General features: G+C 45.0%; 1 protein-coding gene across 8 annotated transcripts in view; it reads left to right on the top strand.

The window, feature by feature from the left end:
- The first annotated feature begins 1,671 nt into the window (after window positions 1–1,671).
- adgrl2b.1 (adhesion G protein-coupled receptor L2b, tandem duplicate 1) overlaps window positions 1,672–10,673 on the top strand; it is a 169,795-nt gene continuing 160,793 nt past the window's right edge. For 7 of the 8 annotated variants that reach the window (XM_079569115.1, XM_079569116.1, XM_079569117.1 and 4 more), the window contains exon 1: window positions 1,672–1,772. The gene's annotated coding sequence lies outside the window, so the exon portion shown is untranslated. Of the gene's footprint in view, window positions 1,773–1,878; window positions 2,019–10,673 lie in introns of those variants that run through there. The other variant, XM_079569114.1, reaches the window with a different exon arrangement.

Genomic DNA, 10,673 nt, shown 5'->3' with positions numbered 1-10,673 from the left:
TGTGTTAGCCGTTAACATCCACCGCTATGAACGCGGAGGTTTCCTTCAGTGGTCGTTAAGTCTCACGTAATATTTTCTAACCTGCTCCAGTCACATCTTAACTTTTACTCACTGTCCTTTACCAAATCTTGAGCTATTGCTTCATTTCTGTTCGACCTGCTCATTTTTAATGGGAAGAGATAACGGACAGGAAGGAAAGCGTCTGGCTGACTGTCCAGGCAGAAATCACGTGGGGTCACTGTGCATGTAGCCCACAGCCTATACTTTTGTAATACATTACACTGTTTACAGAGCCCATGTGCTCCTGCGATGATGAGAAACCACCCCTTTCTCCCTATCTGACTGAAAAAGATATTTTGTCAATCGAAACAGCTGTGATAAGATAAGATAAGATAAGATGGTACTTTATTGATCTCACAGATGGAGAAATTGCGTTCGATGAGAGAGCATCCGGCAGCAGCACCCATTCAGTGCGCACCACTCTTTTTCCACTCTTTTTTTTTTCTTTGGTGAAAGATCGTTGTGTCGCGGCCGCCATCTTCACTGTTTTGGTCACAGGAGGAGCACTGGTTGATGGGAAAATCCGTAGACTGTGCAGGAGGTAGAGGAAGGACGAGGTGGAGCTGACCAGTGCAGGACACCACGCTCTGAGACGGGGACAAAGCCCAGGAGGCGGTGCACCGTTTCAGATGATCAGAGGAGACAGAGGGCAGCTAACAGTTTCTCCATCCTCCAAGGTCATGCGGGTGGAGTGGCTGAAGGACAACGAGATCATGGACCCGGCCGAGGACAGGAACTTCTACATCACCGTGGACACAACCTGATCATCAAGCAGGCGCGTCTGTCCCACACGGCCAACTACACCTGTGTGGCCAAGAACATCGTGGCCAAGCGCAAGAGCTCCACCGCCGTGGTCATTGTCTACGGATTTCCCATCAACCAGTGATTCTTTACCAAGAAATAAGCTAAAATTGTATAAATTGAAAACCCACCTAATTGCAAACCCAGCCTTACATTTGCATACTCACTTTTCAGGGCCACTGTCAGACACACTCAACTCAACAAACTCTTCTGTAAGTTCATGAATCAAAAAAAAAAAAAAAAATCTTTATAATGAGTCTAGATGAAAATTAGCTTATTTTATTTCACGCAATCTTCAAGGCAGAACCGGAAACCGCGGTAACTATTCCTGTCATATCGGATATCGTGTCGCCGTAATACCAAGCTAGCTTTCCGCAGCGTTCGGTAATTAGCATACGGCTCCAGTCCACCCTCTGCTCAGGCTCCGCTCCGCGTTTTGGCTCCTCCCCCCCGCACCACAGCCAGCTGCTGCAGAGCGGGGACCCGGTGCGCCTTGTTTGCCCGTAGTCCGGTCTGAGCTGTTCCTGCCTGCGCGGCGTGCGGATGAGACGCTGACGGAGCGACTGGCGCGGTCTTTTACCCGAGCAACACCAGACCACTCGCTTTCGCCCTTGCGTTGGGACTGGACGTGCGCGCCGAGCTGCCTGGGACTACCACGCCACGCTCTTCATTCTTCGGAGTTTGTGGGGGGTTTTCGGCGACTGGGAAGAAGAAGAAGAAGAAGAAGAAGAAGAAGAGAGGGGCGCATCTCGTCTCCTTGAAGTGCTCCTTTTTTTGGTGCGGTCGCGAGCCAAACGGACGGGAGAGGAAAGTAACGATCCGGGGACTTTCCTATTGGCCATGGAGCTACCTGCCCGGTGCCGTGTGCCTGTGCTTGGAGAAGAGCGAGAGCGCGTAGGCTACCTGCCACGGTAAAAAAAAAAAAAAATCCCCTCTCTCTCGCGCGTGTGTGCGTGTGTTTGCACTGTGAGGAGAAAAGTGGAGCATGCAGACAAGCCCCAGCCGTCTTTGTGCGACCCGCTGCTGATTCTAGTTTCTGGGGGCCTCTTCTTGAAAAGGAAAGGGGGGGCTCTCTCTCTCTCTCGGTCTACGGCGTCCTGCTCAACCCCGCACTTCACGCGTGGATCCGTAATTTGGCTCGGCGTCTTTTAACCACAGTAAGTAGCCCTTCTGAAAGAAAGAAAAAAAAAAAAAACAACAATCCCAGTGCGCTTTCCCGTGGAGCTTCTGGCCGCTTACGCTTTTCTGAATCAATAGCATTTATTTACACTCCCAGGGTGGAATAAGGCAAATGTCAGAAAGCAGGCCCACGAGTTTTGAAACTGTTGTTGGCGAGATCAATGCTGAGCCCGTGCTGCTGTGCTTGTAGGGATGCATCCTGCGCAGCTCTTGTGGGCTTCACACTTGTAATTATTCTCAAGTTGTCTGACTGGTAGGATCACCTCTGAGGGTCTCGTGCAGATATCTCCAGTGCGCAGAGAGACATTTGTATATCAGTTAAATCACAGGAGATGTTTGGAAGTTTGAAGAAATGCATAACATGGTGAGGGAGGCTTGTAAAGTAAGGGATGACAATAGGCTTTGAGAACGTGTGTTTTGGCTATGTGTGTGTGCAAAGTCTCCACCCAGGACAATGTAAGAGGCCAAGCTGCCCCCCCCCCTTCCTTCTGTCTGTTACCGTCTCCATTTTGCTGCTATAAAATAAGATCATTTCACAGGGACATGTATAATTCAAAGACCGGAGTCAGCCATGCGTGATGATGGGACACTCAGCAACACGCCCGCCTCTCTCACCAGCTCTCATCCCCCCCCCCCCCCCCCAACACACACCTATGGACCTTCTCCACAGCCCTCCCCAAGAACCTCCAGTTCATGCGTCCAGGGGGCACCCATGGGCATCCCAAGAAGGGTTAAAACGGCACCCTTGCTTATCCACACACACACTTCCCGTTCCGAATCAATGGATTGGCGCAGAATTATATAAGGCGCAACTTCGGAACTAGAGCTGGACTTATATAACCGTTACCGCGGCCGGGAACGTATATACGCCGAGTTTTTTTTTTTCTTCAAAAGAATACATTACAGGCGAGCCCTAGGAGTCCCGCCGGGGCGAGATCCAAGCTGTTTTTTTTTCTCCCCAATATTTGGAGCGTGGTGAATTAGTTTTGCAGTCTAGCTGACCATTTCAACCACCCAGTGAAAGGAAAAAAATAAGGTTGGGTTGCATGAAGCTAGATTCTGCCGTTGCTTTATAGGGAAAGGTCATGTTTCCCTATTCTAATAAGGTGATAATGTTGTGCTGACCGATGTTTGTGGAGTTAAGTTACAGCTAAAAATTCATCGCAATCGGATCTGAAGGATGGACGCGAATGGCAAACCGCTACAGAAGGCATGTGGAAATTTCCTCTGCTAAACAATAAAACATCCTCTCTTTATTGAGGTCTTGCGTAAAAAACCTGCTAACCCTGTCGTTAAGACCCCCACAGACCCTGTTCTGAAATATATGTGGCGCCCATCACAGTCGGTCGCTGGTCCCTGAAGATCTTTCAGAATACGCCGACTGCAAAAACTCGGATAAAATCTCACTCCGATAATTGTTCATCCTCGCTTTACAACGTGTGCAGCGTGTTCAACCTTAAACGCATTCCTGGATGGCTTTGTTACCATTCAAAAAAGAAAAAAAAGGGGAGAAAATGGGACAACTGTTAGCCCCCCCCTCCAACTCTTGCTTGGACACTCACGCACCCCCACATCCCCCTCCCCGGCATCCACAACAAGTCCATTTGTCGGTGTGCCTTGTCCTGGGAGGAAGTGCCATCTCATCTCACATTGCGCAAATGGTTTCAATGCGCGCTAGTGTGAATTCTGGCGGCTTTTTGTAACTGCCAATTTCCATATCAAAGTGTCTGCATTTCAATGGTGGCGGCGGTGGTGGTGGTGGGGGAGAGAACTTGAGCTACCAGCCCCCTTTTTTCTCTCCTAAGCAGTTTTGTCCTGATAGAGTGTGGCTTCTTGTGTGTGCCGCCGCTGCTGCTGCTTTTTTTTTGGTGGAAACAGGATTGCTTGGACACTGCGAGCCCGGGTTGGATGTCTGCGAGGAACGATTTGCGAAGTGTTTTTGTTGGAAAGCTTGGGCTCAAGAGTGCGGACCGTCGAGAGAGAGAGAAGGGAGAAAGAAGGAAACGCGCCGGCCGTATAATCTCCACACACCAAAAGCCGCGCGTTTAGCTGAAAATTTGGACGCCACTTCGAGTTGTGGTCATGTTAAAAAGATTTAGCTGGTTAAAAACACACACACACACCCTCCCCCTTTTCCCTTCCATTTCCAAAGCAGGGTCTGGGAGAAAAGCAACATCCAAAAGTAATAGTCGTAAACAAGGAAAGCGTTTGAACGTCCACAACGGTCTAGCGAGGTCTAAATGAGCTTTTTCAGTAGTTGGAATTCCACATTTCCACACGAAAAGACTCTCCGAATTCGGTCTCTGGAGTACCTCGCGCCGCCTGATTGTTTTTCTGTGGCAGAGATAATATTTATTTGCCATTCTGTGCAGCTGTTGTTTGTCAGCGGAGAAGAAGACTGCACGCCGCTGTTTATTTTGATGGATGGATTTCTGCCTGGCGTTCGCTCCTTTGTCTTGTCATACACAAACTTGGTTTTCCCTCCGCATTCCCACCGGTGCCCAAGTCCAATCAATGCAGGGGACGCAGCGGTAAACAGGGGGAAGCACAACTCAACTGCAATTTTATATATGTTGCTTTGTTTTGGGTGCTCGCCATAGTTTTGAGATTTAGGTTGCTTCAATAAATGGGGATCGACTCAAAAAGATGCTTTGCAAATATCTCGTCTCCAACTCTCCTCGGTGTATAGAAAAACGTCGTAACTCATACCTCTACCATGTTCAGAAGTTGATGTTATTCTTGTATTAGTGGAATTTTGTTCTCTTATCCAACGTGCACAATGAACTGAGTCTGGATTTATTTTAACACATAAATTGCAAAAGGCTTACTTCTCTGAAAAATCACAAATGGATGCTTTTTTCTGAAATTGCGTGGACCTAGTTTGAGAGTACATTTGGTTCTCTTCGTTCGGATTTTAAGGTTTTCAAGTGTGTCCTGAGTAGTTCTGAGATGCTTTTGCCCACTCAGGGAACAAAATGGAAATGGGCAATATGTTTTGTATGTGTATATATGTGCAGAACTTTGAAATGGAAACAGATGGCAATGCATTAGCTATACTAAGGCACTACATTATGGAAATAATCATTTATTTTTATTTATCTTTTTCCTCATAGTCCGAGAATATTTCGCTCACAAACACATATTAAAGGGATATTTCAGGATTTTTGACATAGGGCCTCATTTATGTTGCTGATTTCTGGAGATATTTTTGTTGTTGTAATTCATGCAGTTCTTGTATTTGAAGAGTTACGTGGCGCTAGGCTTGTGCTAGGGTAGCGCATTTCCATGGCATTTCTAAGCCTTGCATTAGCCTAGCTTCAGGGGCGGACTGGGACTGAAAACAGCCCTGGACTCTGACCAGCCTGGCCCAAATTAGCGTAATTGTGCACTTCCACAAATACATATTTCAACCTTTTACCTCCCGCCTTAGCCTTATTGTCCCCAGTTCGGCGTTTTTTTTTTTTTTTTTTTGATTGGTATCATCAGCAAAAAGAACTGGAAAGGTGGTCATTAATATAAATAATAAATAATAATGGTCCCAAAATTGAACCTTGTGGTACACCATACATTCCTTTTAGATTCATATTTTTTTATACCGGGCTTTACCCAAATCTAAAAGCTTCTCGACTGGAGAGCAACAATGTAACGCCTCATTTGAAAGCTAAGACCTACAAAAGTGATGGTAACTTTTTTGTCACATTGCCACATTTTTGTCATATTTATTTTTTTTCATTATTTTTTGTATCAGGTTTTTTTTTTGTCCGTGTTTTTCTCATGTTTTTGTTACCTTTTCATGATATTTTTTGTCACTTTTTTGTTGCTTTTCCGGCACATTTTTGCTTTGTTTTCATCCTCTTTTCTCGCTATTTTGATGCTTTTCTTTTTAGCTTTTAGATTTGGGTAAAGCTCGGTTAAGGCGGGACCGGTGGCCCTAGAGTCAGTGGCCCTTCTGTGCTCTTCCAGAATGGACATATGGCCAAGTCCGCCCCTGCCTAGCGCCACGAAACTCTTCAAATATAAAAACAGCTTGAACTACAAAAATAATATCTCCAGAAATCAGCAACACTCTGGATAACTAGGAAATGAGGCCCTATGTCAAAAATCCTGAAACATCCCTTTAATGTCAAAAGTGGGTCACAGCAGATCGTCCATTAGAAGAGATAAAACGGTACATGAAGCTAGCAGTTAGCATTAACATGAATCTAGCGTGAGATTATGGTTAGCATTCACTATTGTGTGCAGAAATTTGGGCCGTTAAGCCACTTCCCTTTCATGTGTCTTTATCTTTATTTGGTAGAAAATACATCCATAATTCAGCATTTGTTAAAGTTGTGGTGGAGCAGTCGATGAAAGAGTTGTTCTTTTTCCCTCTTCTTATTCTCCCTCGAAGGTGACGATTTGTTCACTAAGATGCTGCCTGTGTCAGAATGGATCCAGACCGAGAACATGTGGACTGTCGGATAGAACTTTTATATTTCTAAGGGGCTAGTTTTTCTTCAAATAAGAACTTCGCCAAAATGTTGTAGCATCACAGTCTTACAACATAGCTTCACCGAGCCTTGTGGTCAGCAGACATCCCACAATGCACTGGAGTTCTCTTTGCAGTGTAAAGTTTAGCCCGCTCTCTCTCATTCTTGTAACTTTTTAAGGCAGATTCTGCGGGATTCCTGCAGAAGCGCAAACATTCATGAGCAAGAATACCCCAGAACACGTCTCGCCTTGGGACCGCAGCGAGTGAGAGCGCACAGTTTGACTCGGTAAAAGCCATCGGGGGCGCAGTGAGGGTCGGTGTCTTTCCCTTGTGCAAAACCCCTTTTCTCGGGTAATGGCTCTCCCCAACCTCCCGTGGCCTGTACAAGGAGGGGACGGTGCTTCTGCCCACGTACAGATAAGACAACATCACAGAACTGAGTCGGGAGACCGTGGTTTTGCGGTTGTTTTTGAACCTACACAGTGCGGAAGAGGAGTAAAAAACTAAAAAAAGAAAGAATTCACCTGCCATGTTCACTCAGAGTGGACGGGTGTGACAGCTGTCTTGTTCAATTCTACCGACGGGCTCGCTGTTGGACAAACAAATGGACAGAGGAAAGGAAACTGCGGCTTAGATTAGATTTTTTTTTCTTTTTTCATTTTCGACTGGAGACGGGAGAAATAAAATATCTAACACACTATTCGGCGACTTGAACTTGTCATGTTCCCGGCATTATCCGGTCAATAGTGCCAGTCATTTTTTTTTTTTTTTGGCTTTGACTTGAAATCTTTGCCGGTTCACTTAGCCAGTCCCCCGTGATAGCTCCGGACAATGGGCCACAGATTATCGGGCTCCCTGTGTTGTGCGTGTGTGTAGGAGGACAGGGCAGGCGAGATACTGAGAGGCAGCTTTGTAAGTGCGCGGAGGACAAGAAAATATGGAGTGGGAACCATGCGGCGGCTTCTCGTGAACGGTTGCTCAAATGATTAAAAAGCGGCTGTGATATTTAGTGTTGCCGTCAATGCAGCGGAATGGATGGCAGGGAGTGTGGAGCTGGCTTTGCTGAATAAAGCACAAAGTGGGATTTTTTTTTTTGTACCGTTCCAACCAATCACGCAACATCTAATGAGGTTATATTTTAGCCAAACTGTGCAACGATCAGAAATATCCATAGAAATTTCAACTTTGCATGAAGTTAAATCACAGTCTCTTGCATGCGTGATTTTTTTTGGTGAATACAATTTTTCATTATGCCATAATCATTTTGTTAAATTGTAGATTTGATATCTTTAACTTTATTTGGTTAACCAGTTATTGTAGTGTAGTTTATCCTTAAAGGTACACTGCGTAACTTTTTGGACTATGTTGTTGCCATCAGCACAAAATATGCTCATTATGACCAACTCAACACAGAAAATGCAGTGGGTAATAAATGAATTGATTAGGATGAGAACCAAACCTGTTAAATCTCAAATTCTGCTGACTTTTGTCACATCTCCATGGAGACGAGCTGGAGACGTACCCACTCCCGGTAAAGTTACAGTCATGTCTTAGGAGAGCTGAGCCGCTCACAGCTAAGGCACTGGTTTGTTTGTACATTCATGAGGTATTTTTCAATTATGAAATTATCTGCCATAAAATAAATGCTTGTATTTCAATATTTGTTATTGGGTATAATGTTACGCAGTGTGGCTTTAAATATATATTTTGCACAGTTTTTTTTATTATACAGTAATAGGCTGTTGTAGTCTGTAGTAGCTACTCCACCTCACCCTCCTCCATCGGGGCTTTCGCTCCAGCTAAATGGAACCAGGAACAATCAATGTGACGACAGGGCTGCTGTGAATTCTGTTTTATACGACTAGATAAACATAGTGCTTGTTTCTTAATGTTATTTAAAAAAAAAGCCCCTGGATTAATTGCTTGTCTCTGTCTGATTGGTATAATCCACATCACCTCATTTGTAGAAGAAAATAAATGTATGTCAAACCGGTCTGCCAGTGCCAGGCTACTTCTGATTTATCAATCCATTTGGACATCATTTAAAATCCTGTCTTGTCCGAGTCTAAAACTCTAACAAGAACATAAAACTGTGACCTTTAAAAAGTTGTTCCAAGATATGTCTCCATCCTAGGACTTTGGAGTACGACAGCAATTGTTATACCCTTCCCTCTGCTCTTTCAGAGATGGATTTCTAACAAGCGACTTGTTCCCAAGTCTTAAAAGTGTCTGTCTTTCTAATGGCTTGACAGTAAACCTGACATTGAGAGGTGTTACTGTTCAAACCCACCAAAGTCTTTTCCAGTTCGAAACTCCCTGTCATTGTTCAACTTTGGATTGCTAACCAGGAGAGGAAAGAAAAACACACACGCTCTTGCAAAGGGGCATTCTGTTTATTTAGCCGAGAGCTTGAGGGCGAGTTTCCCTACAAATGCTTTGCCAGTTTTGTGACTTGCCTCAAAAATAGAGTGGCAGACGAGACGACTGAAACGAATGATTGCGCATACTGGCCAGTTAACTGTATGGATCGAGTCATTTCTTATTCCTTCTAACGAGAGAACGAGTACATGTTGGGAGAGAAGAAAACTCGCTCCCCATACTACCACCTCCTGAGTGTAAAACGACAGTTAACTTTCCCCCACTGCTTTAAAATGGATGTTTAATGATCAACAGAGGCTCACAGCTTAGGTCTAACAGTCACGCTGGCTCTATATGCTTTCTCCGCCGAGCGCTTATTCCCGACCCGCCCACTCGCAATGGTTTCAGAGAAGGGGGTGCCCTTTTTTGAGTGATGGATCGTCCGCGGGCTCTTCGGGTGCACGTTAACTCTTTGGTGCGCGCGATCCCTCCCAGCTGGGGAGCAATGATGGATGCGTCCCGGGTCTTTAGGCTTCATATATCAGGAGATTAGCATTGACCTGTGAGCTGTCTAGGGGCCGACCTCACAGCTTCTGACATTATTAGCATATGAGGGAACAGCTCTGTCTCGTGGGACAGCAGGGGAGTTTATTTGGTTCAGCCGTAGTATAGGTCACTGCAAGTGGATTAATCAATATTGCAAGGAATTAGAAATGTCAAAGTGGGATCATCATAGGAATCTATATTTGATTGAATCACTTTTGATCCGTCAGAAATAGAGGAATTGATTCACTTTATATGGCTGATCAATAATAGAAGTGTTCATCACAGCAGAAAAGGCCCCGGGTTTGATTGTTTGGGGCCTTTCTGTGTGGTTTGCAATGCAGATTCCAAATCGCCCCTACAGAGACGATAAATGCTTGATCCCAAAAGGAAAAAGCCTCCACCTGGATTTGACCAACTGTTCTGATCTTGGGTTGCTGCTGTTGGTCAGGATCAGGATCAAAACAAGGGTAAAATTAAACTAAGTTAGACATTTTTTAACTATGACACATGAATAAGCTGAATGCATTGTTTGTTTTTGGCTGAGTTTTCCAAAATATCTGTCGATCTCAGTCTGATGAAGACTTTAGTGATGTTACGATACATTGTGGCTTCTTGCGATATCACCTCAAATCGCGATACAATATTTTTTGTGATATCTTGTGCAGCCCTAGTATGAATGGATGAATAGGTCATTGATGGGATTATCCGTCAGACAGGAAAGTAGTTTTTCAGGCGACTTATTTCTCGCACAATATTTGGGAAAGCTAAATTTAGCCATCGCTATAACCCGAGACGAGAGGACACGAGAGGTCTCAAGGGGAAACAAAGACTTTCATTAAGTTTAGCCCTAGTATAGGTCGTAGGAAGTGCCAGCGTTATTGGTTCAAGGCTTTGCGCTGGCATTAGGCGCGTCTGACAGGCCATCCGTCTTGACCGCGCAAATGCACTCCTCATGCGCCGGATTCCTAAACACCGCCTCGTGATTAGGCCAAAATAAAAGGATTCCCGAGGCACTTTAGCAGAGGCGAAACCTCTGTTCTCCATCTTAAGGCCATCGTGAATCATATGAAAATGGAAATCGCTCAGTTGATGCGGCGTAACATTGTTATCGGATTGGAAGAATTAGAGCAGCTATGCACCTTTTTTCCAATGTAGTCGCCCCCTACGTGACTATTCATTTCTTCTCCTACAAATATGCACTCGACTTTTCTTGTCAGAGGACCATTATTACCTTCTACTACTTTGTGCATTCCTCTTT

This window comes from Gobius niger, assembly GCF_951799975.1.
Source record: "Gobius niger genome assembly, chromosome: 13".
NCBI classification, from domain to species: domain Eukaryota; kingdom Metazoa; phylum Chordata; class Actinopteri; order Gobiiformes; family Gobiidae; genus Gobius; species Gobius niger.
Note: the sequence above shows the minus strand (reverse complement) of the source record. Positions and strands in the feature narration are given on the sequence as shown.